A 12,578-nucleotide genomic window follows, 5' to 3' on the forward strand; every position below is an offset into this window, starting at 1 on the left:
GGCTGGAGGGTGGCTCCTCCGGCGGGGAAGAGGCTGAGGCTCCGGGTGCAGCGCTGCTTCAGCGAGGCGGGCGAGGGTGATGAGCTGATGCCAGGAGGTGCTGCGCCCAGCCTCTGCCTCTTCCCTTGTGCCCTCCTGAACATGGCGCCCCGGCGCCCTGCACCACTTGCCTCTATGGGCAAGACGCCCCTGAGCTTTCTGATACTTATTATTTATCCAATGTATGCTTGCTATGATGTTTGCCCTGCTCAGTTGGGAGAGCATGAGACTCTGAATCTCAAGGTTGTGGGTTTGAGCCCCACATTGGGCAAAAGATTCCCGCATTGCAGGGGGTTGGACTAGAATAGATACCGTAATCCTCGTGGTCCCTTCCAACTCTACAATTCTATGATTCTACTGTGGTCAAAAAAAAAAAAAGAGGAAAAAAAGGTGATGACAATACCTTCCATTAAAATGCAATGAACATTATATAGTTTAGAAATACGTAATGTTGGGGTGGGGTGCAGATCCCATGTTTCATGCCTCATTCCCCGGTAGGACTGTTGGAGGCAGTATGTCTCTGAATACTAAGTGCTGGGATGCATAATGCTATAGTGTGCGTATACTGCTTGTGCGCTTCCTACAGACATCTTGCTGGCCATTGTGAGAAGAGCATGCTGGACTTAAATGGGTCTTTGCTCTGATCCAGGAGGGTTCTTCTTAATGTCATTATAGTGTGTGTATTTTTTTATTACTTATTACTTACTTTTTTACTGGCATGGAGGGAGGAGAGGTGCTTGTGAGATTTTAGTTGATTAATTTGGGAGCCAAAATAACTTGACAGGTCTTCATTACCATTACCTTTCTGAAGAGCAAGGCAAATGTTTGAGCCCTGGAGATCTTTTTTTTATTTTCAAACCTTATACCCCACCTCGTGTTCAAAAGAATCTCAAGGCAGCTTTTACAATACAAGACATAACACTCAAATAAAATGTATAAAATAAAATGTATAAAACACGACATGTTTCATTGCAAAAATGAAAACGTGTGGGAATAAGTTCTACTCTTCTAAAGCAACATGCCCTGAACTGGCGCCCTCCATTAAGTTTTGGACTACAACTCCCAGCACTGGGGCTGTTGAGAGCCCAAGACAAACCTGGCCACATTCCTGAAGAAATGATTTTGTTTAAGAACACACCTGAAACACAGAGAAGAGGATCGTCTCTTTTACACGTGTGTGTGAGATGACTCCCTATAGATCCCCAAACCTCCTGCCAAACAGAATCAACCCAGAGCAGCCAGGGAGTTATCTCCTTCCTTGTTGGGAGATTCCCCCGCCTTTCAGATGTGGGTAGATGCGGGTTTTTTTCATAACCCCCCCCCCCCCCCCAAAATCCTTGTTGCAGTTGGAAGAGGAGAATCTGATCTCTGCGCCGTGGAGCCTCTGAGCTACTAACCGGCAGTCAAGCATCAAATCGTTTTGCAGCAGGAGGAAAATGAAGAGGGGCGGCACAGGGTAGCACATCAATAAGGTCCGAAAATGGAGCATTGAAAAAGTACGAAGCGCTCTCCTCGCTCCCCACCCCCCGCACCCCCGTTGGTCGGTCCCAGTTTCTAGGGCTTCCTGCCAGCCGCGTGGCTTGGGCCAAACCAAAAAAAAAGACTGGATGGGGGTGGGAGAGGAGAGACTGGGCATCCGGCAGACTGGACGCTTCTGGGTGCTGCCTGACCTATTCGCCCCTTGGGCTCCTGAGTCTGACCGGCGATATCCAGGCGCAGGAGGTGGAGGCGGCATGGCGGCAGCCGGCATGAGACGGGCGGAAAAGGAAGTCCTCCCGCATAGCCGCCCCGGATCGCAGCCCCGTGCGGACGCGCCTCGGCGCCGCCTGCGCGGTTTTTCTGGCAGGCGAGCGGCAGGGGGTGGAGGCAGTGAGCGGATTGCAATTCGCAGGCGTCGGGCTGTGCGACCTCGTTGGCCCCTTGGAGGATCTCTCTCTTTCCTTCTTTCTGAACCTTCCCTGAGACCAGCGTACCTAAGGGGAAGGCAGAAGAAGCGAGGGAGTCCTGACACATACCACCAGCTCCCATTTGGCATGAGAGGACTCAGTCAGCCTCCTTTTTATATAATGTATTTGTTTTAGTGTTTAACTTGCAAGCCACCTTGGGTTTCCTGACAGAAAGGCAGTAGTATATAAATCCAGTCAATAAATACTCTTTGAAGCCACAGCTTGACCCTCTTGGCTTTTTGAAACTGGAGGTCCTTCTCCGTGAAGCCTCGCTCTGCTCCCTACCCCCTTGGCAAGGACAGTGACAGTGGCTCTCTCTTTTTTTCTCTCCTCTGGAAAGTACATAAAGCTGAAGAAGCAAAGTTGGAAGAGGGACACCGTGGCTGTACACAAACTAAGGTTCGCCCAGCATCAAGAAGCACACTCCTGCTTCTGGTCCGGGGAGAGGTGTGCACATGATGTTTGCCAGAGCTATTCTGCAATTTCTTATGAAACGCCGCATTTCCATGCTTCCTCCGCCACCCCTTCCGAAACAAGTTTCGATCCGAATTGAGAAAAAGAACAGCCTAGCTGCGTTTTAAGCTACTAAATGTGTGCACAATCTCATTCTCACTTCCTCTTTCAGCTGTATGGGCTTTTCAAAGCTCAGATTAATTCTTCTAAACCCTACATTGATCCCTTAGAGAAGTAAAGTTTGTGTGCTCGCTTTTTCTGTCGAATGAGGGTGGGCTGATAAGATGGAGTGACAGGTGACAGGACATGGGGGTATCCATCGCACTCACACAAAAAATCCAAATGTGTTCTTGGGCCTAAAAAGGTTGGTAACCCCTAACTAAGAGTTTTTGCATGCCAGAGCATTCAAGAAACGATGTGAAAATGCCCACAACTCCCCCACAGTAGGTTTTGTGTATTGCGTATACAACTGCATCAGAATGTAGAAGGGATAGGTTAACCCGCAATCCTTTCAAGCAGCCTCCATTGTGGAGGAGGTAAAATATGAAAAGAACAAGCAAGCTGAACACAAGTCTGCAATAGAAAAGAAAAAGTCGGGGCTGTGCAATGGTGGGCATGTTGTTTATCTGTGACTAAGGTCCACGGACCATAGAAGGACTTGCTTCCAAGTAAACAACCCAAGACACAAACTGGCTTAGACTCAATACAGTTAACAGGGTTCTGATGCAGATACAGACTACCAAGTAGCTGTCAAGTTCTCCCTTTTTTTAAAGGGAAATTCCCTTATGCTGAATAGGCTTTCTCATGAGAAAAGGGAAAACGTTATGCTGCACACATGGCCAATAGTCATCAAAGCCATTAACCAGGAGACCCTCTTTCCACCATCAGATCTCAGGCTGGAGAGAGGGAGAGGTCCTTTAGCATGATCAAGAAGCATGACTATATATATCTACACCACTAGGAACTAGAATTACTTTGAATCACAGCCCTTACCAAGGTTTAAAAAAACCCCAAATAAACCCCACCTGTGTTCCAAGCTAAGATGGTGTCTCTGTTGTGATGGATTGACTCTGAAAGGTTGTTCAGCACCTCTTGTTCAGCACCTTAACATACTTCTTGTTCAGCACCTTAACATACAACTAGAATGTAGGTAGAAATACTTTGGGGCGGGGAGAACCATGTTGACCAAATATATTCTCAAGGGACTGTATCCACTGTTGGTCAACTTCAGAGCAGATCCATTAAAATTTGTGAGCAGGACTAACTTAGGTACAGTAATTTCAATGGGACTCATCTGAGTGGTGCTCTTTGCATTATGCATGCCGTCAGCACTGCTATCATGATCCCTCTGACCTAATATACGGTATCTATTGAAGATGAAATAGCTATAAAGTTATGGAGCTCCCTCCTACTGGAGATACAATTGGCCTGCCCAATAATGTTTTTCTAACACATTTATTTACTCTGCCATTTGAAGTTGAGGCTCTAATTTTGAGTCTCTGGGACTGTTCTATGCTGTCAGATTACTTTATTTTAATGCTAATTTTATTATTATCATTTTGTTTTATTGTACGGTTTTATATTATGTTGTATACTGCCCTGCAATCTTAAGATGAAGGGTGTCTAGAAATAACAGCAACAATCAGTATAAAGCATCTCACATAATATGCCAGTTTGCATTTATTTCAGTCTAGCATTCCAGATTTGGTGTGGCTCACTATTATGATAATTCAGCATCTTGGATAATTTAAAAACAGTATTTACTCAAAATACTCGATCTTAGTTACTTGTTAATACGTAGTTTCTAAGTGATATCAACCAGTTTGCCTAAAGCTTTACAGGAACCGTTGTTTTCAAGGATTTTCATATTATTTGCTTCACGAATAGAGTCCTGCATTTTAATAATGTCTTACTGTTCTGCTTTTAAACATTCAAGGTGCCGACTAAGAGTTGTAAACTGTGAAGTAACTACTATGGAACAGCTTAAGTAAAGCACTGAAGGTGGATGAATTTGAAATACAGAGGGTGTATGTGGTGAGTGTTTCATATTTTAATTCCCCTCCTCCTGCAAGATTGTTCAATATTACAAAAAGCTCTATTTATTGCTTCCTTTTTTGGATTTAGGGCTCAAGCTAAACTCTGCAGTTGTGTGTACTAAAAGGTATACGGATGACAAAGCTTCTCCCTAATCACTACTTATTGTACATTATATCGTTTTAGCCATGGCATGCCACGGTATTTAATATACATGTGTCACCCTTTTAGCTCCTGCCTTTGAAAATATATTTTACAATTAATTCATTCCACAAGAAATTATATACATTTTCATTCTCCCCTATGGATTGTGAAATATTTAAATTACCCTCCTGGAATCTACATCCTATTATAACGAGATTTTGGGAATTTATATGTTATGGGCAATTATAAAAGCAATATGGATTGAAAGAATATTCTGAATGATTGGAGAACAAAAAACAGTATTGTTGAATAAAATCTTGTGGGGTAGATCAATCTATAGCCTTGGTTCCTCTCAGGGTGGGTTGCTGTGGCAACCGCCCCAGCTTACATATATATATATATATATATATATATATATATATATATATATATATATTCACCTAAAGCTTGTTTCAAGAGCTGTACCCAGCATGGGCCAAGCTTAAAAGCAGAGAGATGTAGAAAGAAGTGCTTTCGCGAAGTACTCTTTCAAGACAGGCCTGTGGTAGAGAGGAGCATAGGAAGGCATGGGTGGGGCTGAACTCTGAACAGAAAATGGAACCCAAGTCACCCAGGGTTAGGATGTGTAAACTCTGGGGTATTCAAATGTGACTCTGGCACTCTGTAATTTAATTGTCGCTTTTGCAATGTAAATTGGCAGCGCTGTTTCTTTTGAAGAAATAAACATTTGACTATCACTCCAAATTGAAAAGGGGGGGGGGAACTCGGATAATTACTGAAAGGGGATGTTAACTGAGCTCACCATGAAATAATCATACTTGTAAGGGAAAGAGACACTTGGCTGCACCTCAGCCCGTGGTAAGGGTATGGAAGGGTTGATTACTCCAATAATTACACCTCCTGTTGTGCATTTTTCCCCCTGTGTGTTTTGTTTAATTCAGATGTAAGTTTCAGGTGGAAGGCTGGGAAATGGTGCAAGATTTTCTGTTTCCTGTTGCCAGCAGGCCTAGGCCTAACAGGAACCCTTAATCTTACCTTCCTGGAAGGAATCCAACGGGGATTTGCTGCCAATTATTGGCTGTTTGTAACACATGTTTTTAAAATAATGGTCTGGAGGTGATGGTGTTTCAGTGTAAATTATATTGAATGCTAAATGACACAGGAAGATTCTTCAGGTGTTGTAAGAACTATTTTTATTTGAAGCCTAAAAATATTCTCTACTGAGTTTCAAGAATGAAGGAAACAATTTGACTTCTATACTGCTTGTCTATGAAGTACTGAAACACTATTTTTTTAAAAAAAGGGGGATGTGTCTTATTCATTGCTTTGGGCATCTTTGCTCTGACTGAAAAATAATGTTGGCACAAACCACTGAGTATCAGTCCCCAGGATAAGGTCATGTCTATTTAAAAACTGGGCCCTAATAACCTAAATATGTAGACGATGCACAGGACATATGAAGCGACTGCATATATTTCTTTCAGTGGTGTCATTCTCTGATTTCGGGCTATTGAGCCAAAGTAGTGTTGACCTTTGCCCTGTCAAGCTGAGAGCCTTGCCTTTGAGACATTTCAACACTTTGCAGCATCTTCCCTCCAAAGAAATGCAAGAGATTCTAGAATTTTGCTCACTACACTTGGGTTGGCTTCATATAATTCCCCCTCCCCTTATTTCACCATCTCCCATGTGATTTTGTGTTGTGTGTTTGGCAACATACCAAGATGACAGACACTGTTGAGCTTTGTCACCCCTTGTCCAAGAGACAACCATCTTGGTGCATATAATTTCCTGCATTTTTTAAATACCCCCAGCTTTGCTTTGAATAATTTCAGACCAGTTTGGGCTATGTGAACATACAGTTCCTGGGTAACCATAGGTAAGGATTTTCCAAAGTATTTCTTTATCTGTCTAAACAGCAGCTAATAAAGCCTGTAGATTGAATTTTGATCACCCTGTTTTTGTGCGCAAAAAAATAGATGCTTTGAACAAGCAACAGCTTCTCTTGTCCTACATCTACCATTAAGATATCTATGAAATCCAGTTCCTTAATCCCACCTCAGAGCCACTTCCAGACTGTTTCTATTCTGTGGATAATAATTCAATTGCAGATCTGCAAATTCATTTTGCGAAATGAAAGTGGATTTAGCCTTCTTGCACAGCAAATCCACTTCCCCCCAAAATTGGACATTTTCAGTAAGGAAAATGACTGGAAAGAATGAGAGAACAATATTTTGATACAAAGCTGTATAGACCCCCCCCCCCAAAAAAAATCAGGATGAGTATGCAACAAACAGCCAACATTGTATAACCTCCCCACAAACTTTGTGAAGAGAAATCGGGATGAATGTTCAATAGGTCACCTGGAAGCAAGTTTTGTCCTGCTGAGCACTCTACTGCCCTTCTAGCACATGCTAGAAATCTGAAATGACTAAGAGATTGTGGGGACCATAGATGTTTGTTTATAGTCAGATTCTTTACTGAACTCTGTATGAAGTCAGGTTATGGTAGGCTCATTTTCTCTGTGTGCATGACTTCTTTCCTTGGAGGCAAGCTGGCTTCAAGGGTCAGGTGGTGCTGCAAGTGATGGAAGAGAAGTTTTCTTTCCATGGCAGAGCCCAGCCTCTGCCTCCATTCATGCCTTGCTTGTCTCCTTGGATAGAACCAGGGTGTAAAGGGGCAGATGGGCCTGTTAGAGTGAAAGAAGGAGTGTCCTCTCTCCACCAGTGCAGGCTGGTGACTCTGAAAAGAAATGAGCCCATACCCCATGACCATGCAGCCGTTCCCCCTGCTAGCAATGGGTAAAAGCAATGTTTCTCTCACTTCTAATTTCTCCAGTCTTAAATTCATTGTTGTTGTTGCTTTGAAGAATGAAGTCCTCATGAAAATTCATAAGCATTTCGCGATGAATATCTCCTAATACACACATTTTTGCATACAATTTCCCCTTGTGTACACATTTTTGCAAAAACAGCTTTCCTGTAATATAATACAATTTTTAATGCTATTTTCACTAATATGTGCATGTTTATTTACAAAACTGGTGCATCATGGTCCTCAATCCAATTTATGGGGCTGTGAGGTTAGACAACATTATGTGTTCCCTTCTTCTTCTGTGACTTTGAACAGCCAGGTATCTTGTAAGGAATTCTTGGTGTTACTGCAATCCAAAACATAAATGATCTACTTTAAAGCCTGTAGTCCAGATCCAAAGGGACCACCTAAACCTGAAAGCTGGGGACAAAACGGTGTGCACATTTCAGCAAACTTTTAAGCACTTTCAAGCTCTGTTGCTTTCAAAAGGAGAGATTAACTCTCCCATTGAAATCAGCGCAGGTTAGCAGAAGTTTCTCCATGATTCGGACTTTTTGATGGCTGCAACAGCAAGTAGTTCTTTCCTCTTTGTGAAAGAGCCATCACAAATCAAACACCATCTCACACCATGTGAAGCACGATGATTTTCAAGTGAGGCAGCTCACCACAATCAGTGGTAGGTCATTGTGTGGTGCATTAATGAGTGGTGTGCATTCATACAAGCATGTTTCAGGAATGTGGCTGCATAGTCACTAAGTGATATGCAGTCAATGAGCAATTTGCACAGGGGTTCCATTCTTGGACCCCATGCGTGTTGGTGGAACACGTATAAGCACACCCCACTCCATTCTGCTCTGCCCCTGTTCCGCCCTTTCAGTGACATGTTTTCTGACGTTTTCGGTCATTTCTGGGTTTGGTGCTGTGCACATATGTGCTTTCATGCATCTTCTGGATACATCTTAAGTGGCCGTTGCCAGTACAGTGGTACCTCTAGTTACAGATTCAATCCATTCCGGGGTGCCGTTCGCACCCTGAAATGTCCATAACTAGAGCGGCGTTTTTGTGCATGTGCGAAAACGTGCTTCTGCGCATGCGCATGGGGCAAAACCCGGAAGTAAACACTTCTGGGCTTGCCGCATTCTTATCTTTAAAAGACGCAACCCACAGCAGACGCAACATCAGATATGACTGTATTGTGAATTTCCCCTAGAGCTTGGTCCAAAGAATAGGCATACATTGAATCTTGAAACCACAAAGCAGTTATAGTGTATCAACCTTCATAGTGCATTAAAGCATGTCATCTGTCTGAGGTAACTAGATTTTTCCTGTTGTCTGCACCATTATCACGTTAAAGGTGTATGTTTTGTTTGTCACTGTGGAAGAAAAAGCAGGGTTGGTGCTGAAAAGAAAATGCTAATGCTGTATGACTGAACGTGTAGCAGTTATCAACAGGCCCACATTGTCCTGGATGCTATTTGATGCTGTGGATTTCAATCCTGAAGGGTTTCTACATTGTTTCAAAACCAGTTCCTGTTCAAAACGTTATAAATAAATCCAAAAACTGAACTATGGTAACATTGCTCCTCAGCCATTTATGGTGTGCCTCTTATACCCATGATAGAGATGTGTCTGCCTGTTGAAATACTAGAATATCAAGTCTTTCCAATAACACGTGGATCAGTGAAGCAATAAAACAATGTCCCGTTGCTCTTAATTTACAGCCTTACCTTGTATTGTGTGCTATGATGAGTGTCACTATGACGTGCAAGAGTTTTGTCTTTGGTGTTCAATGGGAACCTGGAAGTTCCTTCTCCAGGCAATTTAAAAAAGTTATTCTACATTTTCTGGTCTTTATGCCCTCAACTCTGGAAATTCACAGGGTTTTTTCAGGCCATTTTGTATTTGTTTGTTTGTTTTAAAATTCATTTATAAACTTCAATATGTCTGCATACATATACCCTGAATATGTAAGAAACCATTCTTTTGTGGTGCATCCAAACTGATAGGCACATGACCATCTTAGATGGCATCATTATCATCCATTCCTCCATCACAAAGAAGGAGTCATGCCATGGCCAAATTGTTGGATGTGGACATGAGAACCTTAAATTTAAATCTGCCCAGCACCATCATTGTGCAGTGCTTGAATACAGCTTCCCTTTAGCAAAAAAAAAAAAAGGTGCAGTATCTGATGGGAATGATAGCAATTGTAGAAGAATGGCTGAAAATGGATTCTGTCTGAAACAAAGGTGTGTGCTTCATAGACACCTCTTGCTCCCCTCCTGTTCAGCTATAGATTCCTTAGTCTATCTCTTCCTTATGCTACTATCTATAGTGTCATCTGTGTGCCAGGTGCTGGACAAAACACTGAGGTCTGGTCGAGAGGACTTGGCAGCATTTGAATTACGTAATATGTATAAATGGTGTGATCAGTACTTAGAACTTATCTTAAACACTCCCATCACAGTGATATACCAAACAATGTAAGGAAGGATTCAGATATCATACAAAATGCTGGAAGGTCCACTCATCAGTGGCATAAATCCTAACGCCCAGAAAATAATGCTTAAGCAGCAGCAAATTATGTTGAATTGGTAAGTGGGCAGGGCAATCATAGGTGGTGGAGAACTCTGTGGCAGAGAAAATGCGACTTTATAAGATCTGCCAGCTTTCACGGGCAAGGGGTGTGTGTGTGTGTGAGAGAGAGAGAGAGAGAGAGAGAGAGAGACAGAGACAGAGACAGAGACAGAGACAGAGACAGAGACAGAGACAGAGACAGAGAGAGAGAAGGAGACGGGTTTTCCATTCCCAAGACCCACCACTGTTCAGCCTTCCAAATTTCCCCCTCCCGATGACACTGATATTCTCTTTCTGGGAGTGTGTTGGGTAAATCCAAGACCACTCCCAACCTGTCCCCTCCAGCATTCTTGAATACCCTGTTTCTGGCCTTGCTCCTTTCAGAGTTACCACTGGTGAACTCTGACAGCAGCAGAACCTGGTCCCACACCCAGAAAGCCTCTGCCTGCAGAGGGGGAGGTCTACACCACCCAACCCTTGCAGGGAACAGAAGTTCAGTCCCTTATTCCGTATAAATAATTAGATACCTTTCCTTTCCATTCCTTTTCTTTTTAATTCCATTGTACTATGTACAGTGACAATAAGGTATTCTATTCTATTCTATTCAAGAAAGCCACTGAATTCCAAAGTACAAATACTTTTCTTTTGGCAACAGGGATATTTAATTAAATATATGCTTTTATGTTTCCGTTTAAAAAATACAATGGCTGCATTGGTTCATGGGGTTGGGGGAATCTAAAAGTTAGCAATATGGTGATATGCACAGTAGGAGAAATGTAAATGTCTCCACATACTGAGCAAGCTTCAAAGTACCCCAGCACTCTTCTTCAGATGGGTTGTTAAACAACAAACAGAAAAAGAGAGGAGGAAAGAAAAAAGAGATTCTTGGGCATCTTTAAAATAAATAAAAAATCTCCATTTGCCCACATTCTACTTTTTGTTTTGCTTTACATCCAGCCTGAAGAAGCATTCCTTGGAGCTTCAAAGCTTGCTCACTGTTGTGTGACATTTCAGTCAGATTATCTTGCTCTTGATTTTGGATTTAACCTGGATTGTCTCTTGTTTTCAGGGCCTCATCAGGTTGTGAAGTGGTGTGAATGTTTAAGCAATATTCATATACCTGAATATTCATTGTGGGAGGTGAGGTTACAGGGAACCAAGCAGAGGGCCTTCTCCTTCTCTTGCCCTGTGGAACACCCTCCCAGCAGATGTCAAACAGATAAGCTGCTATGTGATTTTTGAAAGACATCTGAAGGCAGCCCTGTACAGGGAATTTCTTAGTGTTTGATGCTATGTTGTGTTTTTACTCTTTTTTGTTGGGAGCCACCCAGAGTGGCTGGGGCAACCAAGACAGATGAGCAGAATAAAATAATATTAATAATAATAATAATACATGCCCCATGCCCTTAATTTATCACCTCTGTAAAAGTCATGTTTTATTCTGTATTTGAAACGCAATGAACACCTTTCCTCTACCCCCCCCCCCACCGCAATTAAAACACAACCCTCCATGTACAGATCAGAAGGCAAGTGCCAAAACTACTACGAATCGAGAAAGGAGACCGTCGTGGAGTTTCACAAGTGATCCATCGCCCTAGAGAAACAAGGGAGGAAGGTCAGCAAGTCAGCCTGTCCCCTTTCCGAGAGCGGCCACTTTAGGGCCCAGGGAGCGCTTCTTGGCCCGCGCTGCGGTCGCCAGGCAAAGGGGCAAGGTTGCTCTCAAGCTCTTCCCGGGCGATGCTCTGGCAGAGCTGAGCTGGTGAGCTGGCACAGCGGAGTTTGCAAAGGCCAAGTGAGGATCTGTTCAGACGTGGGCACCAGGGAAACGCGAGCTGCTGCCAGACGAGCGAGCGCGCCTAGGCTTCCCTGAGACCCGGGCAAGGAAGGGAAGGAACCGTTATTTTATCTTCCAACCACCCCGACCCAGCTGCAAAGCCTGCGAGTTTTATCTGGCTCCCCCCCACCCACAAATAGTAGGAGCATCCCGCTTGTTTCCCCCGGAGCCCGCGCGCCTGTTTCCTGTGCAGTTTGGAGACGTCCCGGGTAAGTGAAGTCACGCTGGCGCTGGGAGACGGGAAAGCCGCCCGAGTTTGGGTAGTGGGGCTGCTCCACTCTTTGGCTAGAGCGGAGGGTCCGCGAGGAAGGCGCAGCAGAGGTGGAGGGAGGAGGGGGGCAGAGGAAAGGTCAGCGCGCTGCGAGAAACGAAACGACAACAGCCGCCTGCCTCTCGCCTCCCACCCCGGCTGGGCGAAGGCTTTCGGGCGGGGAAATGTTTTCCGAGCACGTTGGAAAGTTAGGCTGGCTGAGCAGCGTGGAGCGAGCGCTGCCGCCCGCCTCCAATGTCGACGAGATGGTGCTGCCGCCGCTAGCGGCGAACTTTCCCTTGCATTGCAAGCGGGACTCCCCTCTGCTGCTTCCTCCGAGAGCCTCGCCGCTCCTCGCGATCCGCTATCCCGTTGAGCCGGAGGGCTCGGATCGGAGCCCATCCGGACACGTACCTAGCGTTTATCTGCCGGTCGATTCCCTGCTTTAGCCTCATCTGTCTTTATTGACCTCAATGGGCAAACGAAGACG

General features: G+C 44.2%; 1 protein-coding gene across 10 annotated transcripts in view; it reads left to right on the forward strand.

The window, feature by feature from the left end:
- Positions 1-12,578, forward strand: part of MEF2C (myocyte enhancer factor 2C) — a 163,134-nt gene that overhangs the window by 7,727 nt on the left and 142,829 nt on the right. For 8 of the 10 annotated variants that reach the window (XM_060280208.1, XM_035099848.2, XM_035099852.2 and 5 more), the window contains exon 2: positions 4,375-4,472. The exons of 1 other annotated variant lie outside the window; for it this stretch is intronic. The gene's annotated coding sequence lies outside the window, so the exon portion shown is untranslated. Of the gene's footprint in view, positions 1-4,374; positions 4,473-11,391; positions 12,048-12,578 lie in introns of those variants that run through there. One more of the 10 variants, XM_035099841.2, reaches the window with a different exon arrangement.

Source organism: Zootoca vivipara, chromosome 11 (genome assembly GCF_963506605.1).
Source record: "Zootoca vivipara chromosome 11, rZooViv1.1, whole genome shotgun sequence".
NCBI lineage: Eukaryota > Metazoa > Chordata > Lepidosauria > Squamata > Lacertidae > Zootoca > Zootoca vivipara.